This window comes from Tinamus guttatus, unplaced genomic scaffold (genome assembly GCF_059628265.1).
Source record: "Tinamus guttatus ecotype Peru unplaced genomic scaffold, ASM5962826v1 Tinamus_guttatus_pri_ptg000757l, whole genome shotgun sequence".
Classification (NCBI taxonomy): domain Eukaryota; kingdom Metazoa; phylum Chordata; class Aves; order Tinamiformes; family Tinamidae; genus Tinamus; species Tinamus guttatus.
In genome coordinates this window covers 40,784-47,100 of record NW_028289291.1, presented here as the reverse complement: position 1 = coordinate 47,100, position 6,317 = coordinate 40,784, and positions in this window count along the sequence as shown.

The window sequence follows — 6,317 nt, the reverse complement described above, 5'->3', positions numbered from 1 at the left end:
CCCCCCACATTGACCCCAAATCCCCCCAGCCCCAACAATTGCCCCCCCATATTAACCCGAGACCCCCCCCGAGACCCCCCCAATTTCCCCCTATTGCCCCAAAGACCCCCCAGAACCCCCATGTTGACCCAAGAGCCCCCCCAATTGCCCCCCAGCCCCCCCATATTGACCCCAGCCCCCCCATATTGCCCCCCAGCCCCCCCATACAGACCCCGCCCCCCCATTTTGCCCTATATCCCCCCCCATATCCCCCCTATTGCCCCCCGCCCCCCCCATTGCCCCCCCGCCCCCCCCATTTTGCCCCCCGCCCCCCCCAGGTACCGTTTCCGGCGGGGGGGGGCAGCGGCTGCAGCAGGAGGGTCTCGGGGGGGGCCGGGGGGGGCCCCCAGAGCCACCAGGAGGGGGCGGGGCTGGATGGGGGCGGGGCGCCGGGGGGGCGGGGCCTCGGCCTTCACTGGGACCGCCCCCCCGGGGCGGCCGCGCTGGGGGGGGGGGAGCGATGGGGGGGGGGGCGGTCGGACCCCCCCCCAATATTGACCCCCCCCAATATTGACCCCCCCCAATACTGGAGCCCCCCCAATATTGGAGCCCCCCCATATTGACCCCCCCCAAGACTGGAGCCCCCCCAATGTTGGGGACCCCCATTTTGGGCCCCCCCAATATTGACCCCCCCAATATTGGAGCCCCCCCCCAACATTGACCCCCCAATATTGGACCCCCCCCAATATTGGACCCCCCCCAGTATGGGATCCCCCCAATGTTGGACCCCTCCCATATTGGACCCCCCCCAATATTGGACCCCCCCCATGTGGCCCCCCCCCCATGTGGGACCCCCCCCTCCATATTGAACCCTCCCAATATTGAACCCCCCCAATATTGACCCCTCTAATATTAGGCCCCCCCCTCCCAATATTGCACCCCCATGTTGCCCCCCCCATATTGGACCCCCCCATATTTGGGCCCCCCCCTTACCTGTCTCGGGGGGGGGCGGCTCCATCTTCACTCCCTGCGGGGGGGCCTGCGGGGGGGGGGGCAAGAGGTTGAGATTGGGGGGGGCCGGGGGGGGTAACAGGGGGATTGGGGGGGCATGGGGGGGTATCAGGGGGTCACGGGGGGTATCAGGGTGTTGGGGGGGGCAGGGGGTATCGGGGGGGTAACGGGGGGGTTGGGGGGGGTCACGGGGGAGGTTGGGGGGGCTGGGGGGTATCAGGGGGTCACGGGGGTATCAGGGGCTTGGGGGGGTCAGGAGGGTATTTGGGGTATTGGGGGGGGTCCGTACTCAGGCAGGGGGGGTCACGGGGGGTATTGGGGGGTATCAGGGGGGTCCCGGGGGGGGTCATGGGGGTTTCAGGGGTATCGGGGGGGGTCCCGGGGGGGTCCCGGGGGGGTCTGTACCCAGGTGGGGGGTCACGGGGGGTATTGGGGGGGTATCGAGGGGGTCACGGGGGGGTCATGGGGGTCACAGGGGTCACGGGGGTGTCACTGGGGGTCATGGGGGGTCACAGGGGGTATTGGGGGGTTACAGGGGGTCACGGGGGGGGGTCCGTACCCAGGCGGGGGGGTCACAGGGGTCACGGGGGGGTCACAGTGGGGTCACGGGGGGGGTCACGGGGGGGGGTCCGTACCCAGGCGGGGGTCACAGGGGTCACGGGGGGGGTCACAGTGGGGTCACCGGGGGGTCACGGGGGGGGGGTCCGTACCCAGGCGGGGGGGTCACAGGGGTCACGGGGGGGGGGTCACAGTGGGGTCACGGGGGGGTCACGGGGGGGGTCCATACCCAGGCAGGGGGGGTCTCCGGGGGGGGCTGGCAGCTCCGACGCGGAGCCCCCGGGGGGGGGCGGGGACGGCGGCTCCGACTTCACCTGCAGCTCTGGGGGGGGGGGGGACCGCATGGGACCCCCCCCAAAACACCCCGAACCCCCCCAGACCCCACAGAACCCCCCCAGCCCCATAGGGAGCCCCTGCGCCCCATAGGGACCCCCCCCGTTGCACCCTATGGAGACCCTCTGTGCCCCATAGGGCCCCCCCCAGCCCCATAGAGACCCTCTGCGCCCCATAGCGCCCCCCCCCATGCCCTATAGGGAGCCCCTGCGCCCCATAGGGACCCCCCCAGCCCCATAGAGACCCTCTGCGCCCCATAGCGCCCCCCCCATGCCCTATAGGGAGCCCCTGCGCCCCATAGGGCCCCTCCATGCCCCATAGAGACCCCTCTGCGCCCCATAGGGTCCCCCAGCCCCATAGAGACCCTCTGTGCCCCATAGGGCACCCCCAGCCCCATAGCGCCCACTCAGACCCCATAGAGCCCCCCATGTCCCATAGTGTCCCCCTGTGCCCCACAGCGCCCCCCCGACCCCCACATCCCCCCCCCAGGACCCCCATATCCCCCCCCCCGACCCCCATATCCCCCCCCCCTTGACCCCCAAATCCCCCCCTTGACCCCCATTTCCCCCCCCTCACCAGGGAAGAGGCTGGGGGGGGGGCTGGGCCCAGGGGGGGTCCGGGGGGGGTCGCGGCGTCGCCGTCCTCGAAGGCGCCATCAAACTGCGGGGGGGGGGGGGGGTGAGAGCGGCGAGGGGGCGTGGCCGGACCCCCAGGGGGCGTGGCCGGACCCCAGGGGGGCGGGGCTCACCATAGGGTGGGGCTCCAGGGAGGGGAAGAGCTGGGCGGGCTCCGCCCCGTCGTCAAGGCAACCGAAGGCAACATCTAAGGGGGCGGGGCCCGGGTGAGGCCACGCCCCCTCCCCTGAAAGCACCTCCCCCTCCCGGGCCCCGCCCCTCGGCCCCACCTCCCCCCGCCCTCGACGGCCAAGGCTCCGCCCCCCACCTCCCGGGCCCCGCCCCTCGCCGACAAGCCCCGCCCCCTCCCATCTCCGCGCGCTGCCGCCCACCCCCCCCCCGCTCTCAAGCCCCTCCCACCGCCAGCCAAGCCCCGCCCCCTCCCCGCTCCCTCCCGCTCTGGCCCCACCCCCCGCTCTCAAGCCCCTCCCACCCGCCCAGCCCCGCCCCCTCCCATCTCCGCGCGCTGCCGCCCACCCCCCCGCTCTCAAGCCCCTCCCACCGCCAGCCAAGCCCCGCCCCCCGCGTGCCGCCCCCCTCCGCTCGCCCCCCGCTCCCCCTCAGGCCCCGCCCCGCCGCGCAGGCCCCGCCCCCGGCCCCGCCCACCCCAGTCCTCGCTGCCCAGCAGGTTGTCTTCCCGGAAGCGCCCGGCGTCGCTCGGCACCAGCAGCTCCGGCGCCAGCGCCGCCATCTTCCCGCCCCGCCCAATCAGCGCCGCGCCCCCGGGCCCCGCCCCGGACGTGACGTCGGCCCGGAAGCGGAAGCGCCCGCGCGCGGCGGCGGCGGCCAGGTGGGCAGCGGGAGCGGGGCGGGGGGGGGGGGAGGCGGCGGGCGCCGGGGCCCCTTCCGGTGGGGGCGGGGGCTAGGAGCGGGCCCCGCCCACCCGCCCCCGTTTTCCCATTGGAACGTCGCGATTGGGCGGGATGAAGGGGGCGGGGCCAGCGCACGGGAAGGCCAATGAGGAGCCGGAGCCTCCCGGGGCCGCAGGGGGCTCGGCCAATGGGAGCGCGGAGGGGCCCGGGGCGGCCAATGGGAGCGCGCGGAGCCCGGCGGGCTCAACCAATGGGGCCGCAGGGCGCCCGGCTCCGGCCAATGAGGAGCCCCGGGCCGCGGCCAATGAGGGGGCGGGACGGGCGGAGCCGGCCAATGAGGAGGGAGCCCCGCGGGAGCCGCCCAATGGGGCCGGGAATTCCCGGGATCCGGGTGGATCCGAGGGCCCTGGGACCCGGAGAACCCGGAATCCTGGGAGCGGGACCCGGGGGACGACGGGGACGGTGACACCGACGACGACGGTGACGGTGACAACGGTGACGGTGACAATGACGGTGACAACGGTGACGGTGACAACGGTGACGGTGCCGGCGCCTGTTGGCGGAGCCCGGACGGCTCCTTCTCCAAGCGGATCCTGCGCCGGGGCCGCGGCCTGTCCCGCCCGGCGCCCGGCTCGCGCTGCCGGGTGTTGCTGGAGGCCCCGCGCGGCGGTAGCTACACCCGGCGCCGCGTCACCCTGCGCCTGGGCTCGGCCGAGGGGCGCCTGGGCGGGCCGCCGTGGACGCCTGTCTGGAGACGATGGTCCCGGCGAGCGCAGCGCGCGGCTGTTGCCGGCGGCCGCCGCGGGCGCCGTGCGGGTGACGCTGGTGACGTTCGCGCCGGCGCCGGAGCCCTGGGAGCAACAACCGCCCGAGCTACAGGCGGCGGCGCTGGCGCACAAGGCGCGGGCCGCGCGGGCTGTTCCGGGACGGCGCCGTGGCGGCGGCCGCGGCGACACTACGCGGCGGCGCTGCGGCTGTTGGTGGCGGCCGGCGGTGACAACAGCGGCACCGGTGGCTGGTGACGGCAGCGCCGGCGCGCAGCGACACCGTTACCGACAACAGCCGTACCCGGGGCACTGACAACACCGGCACCGGTGACGCTGTTGCTGATGACACCGGAACCGGGGACAGCGGCACCAATGACACCATCACCAGCGATACCAGCACCAAGAACACTGTCAGTGATGGCGCCGTCACCGTGCTCAACAACACCAGCACCAAGAACACCGCCACCAACAACACCGACATCAGGAACACCAGCACTGACAACACCGGCACCAACAACACTGTCAGTAACGATGCTGTTACCAAGGACACCATCAGCAATGACACTGTGCTCAACAACACCATCTGCAACAACACCGGCACAGGTGATACCATCACCAACGACACCATCGCTGATGACGCTGTTACGGCGCTCAAAAATGGCGCCAACAACACCGGCACCAATGACAGCACCATCAGCGACAGCACCGATGATGCTGTCACTGCGCTGAACACCACCAGGACCACCAACACCGGCACCGACAACAGCATCACCAAGAACACTGTCACCAAGAACACCGTCACTAAGAACACCGGCAGTAACAACACTGTCACCAATGACACTGTCACCAATGACACCACCATCAGCGACACCACCGCCAACACCGGCACCAACAACACCGGCACCAATGAGACCGTCCCCAGCGACACCACCGGTTGTGATGCTGTTGCTGCCCTCAGCGGTGCCGCCAGCGGCACCGCTGTCACTGTCACCGGCACCAACACTGTCACCACCACCGAGACCGTCACCGACACTGTCACCGACACTGTCACCAACACCAACACCGTCCCCAACACCGTCACCACCACCAACACCGTCACCACCACCGAGACCGTCACTGTCACCGGCACCAACACCGGCACCACCACCGAGACCGTTACCGACACTGTCACCGACACTGTCACCAACACCAACACCGTCCCCAACACTGTCACCACCACCAACACCGTGACCACCACCGACCCCGTCACGGTGCGCGCGCTGCTCCACGCCGACCTGGCGCTCTGCCAGCTGCGCCTGGGGCTGCCGGCGGCGGCTGTTGCCAACAGCGCGCGGGCGCTGACGCTGCGGCCGGGGCTGCTCCGCGCGCGGTACCGCCGGGGCCTGGCCCGGGCGGCCCTGGGCGACCTGGACGGGGCCCTGGGCGACCTGGCGGCCGCGGCCGCCGCGCGGCCCCGCGACCCGGTTGTGCGGCGGGAGCTGGAGCGGGTGTGCGCGCGGGTGCGGGAGCGCGACGCGGTGCTGAGACAGCGGCTGCGCCGGCTGTTCCAACAGTGACGCGGTGCTGCGGTACCGCCTGCGCCGGCTGTTCGAGCGGTGACACCCGGGAGCACGATGCGGTGCGGCGACAGCGGCTGCAGCGGCTGTTCGAGCGGTGACGCGGTGCTGCGGTACCGCCTGCGCCGGCTGTTCGAGCGGTGACACCCGGGAGCACGATGCGGTGCGGCGACAGCGGCTGCAGCGGCTGTTCGAACAGTGACATGCAGCCGCGCCGCCTGTTTGAACACTGCTGCGCCGACTGTTCGAGTGGTGACGCACAGCCCTCTGCCGCCTGTTTGAGTGGTGACGTGCAGCCCTGCCGCCTGTTCGAATGCTGCTGCGCCGACTGTTGGAGTGGTGATGCACAGCCCTCCGCCGCCTGTTCGAACGCTGACGTGCGGGGCCACCGGTGGTTGTGTGGGGTTGCTATGTGGGTCTAATCTGCCTGGCAACCACCTCCATGCAGGGATGTGTGTCCATTGAGTGGTTGCTATGTGGGTCTAATCTGCCCGGCAACCGGCCATGAGGGAGGATGCGTGTCCTGTGATTGGTTGCCACGTGGGGGAAATCTGCCCAGCAACTGTTGCCATGGAAGCGGATTTTCCGGGTGACGCAGTGTTGTTGTGTCCCCCCAACAACCCGCGG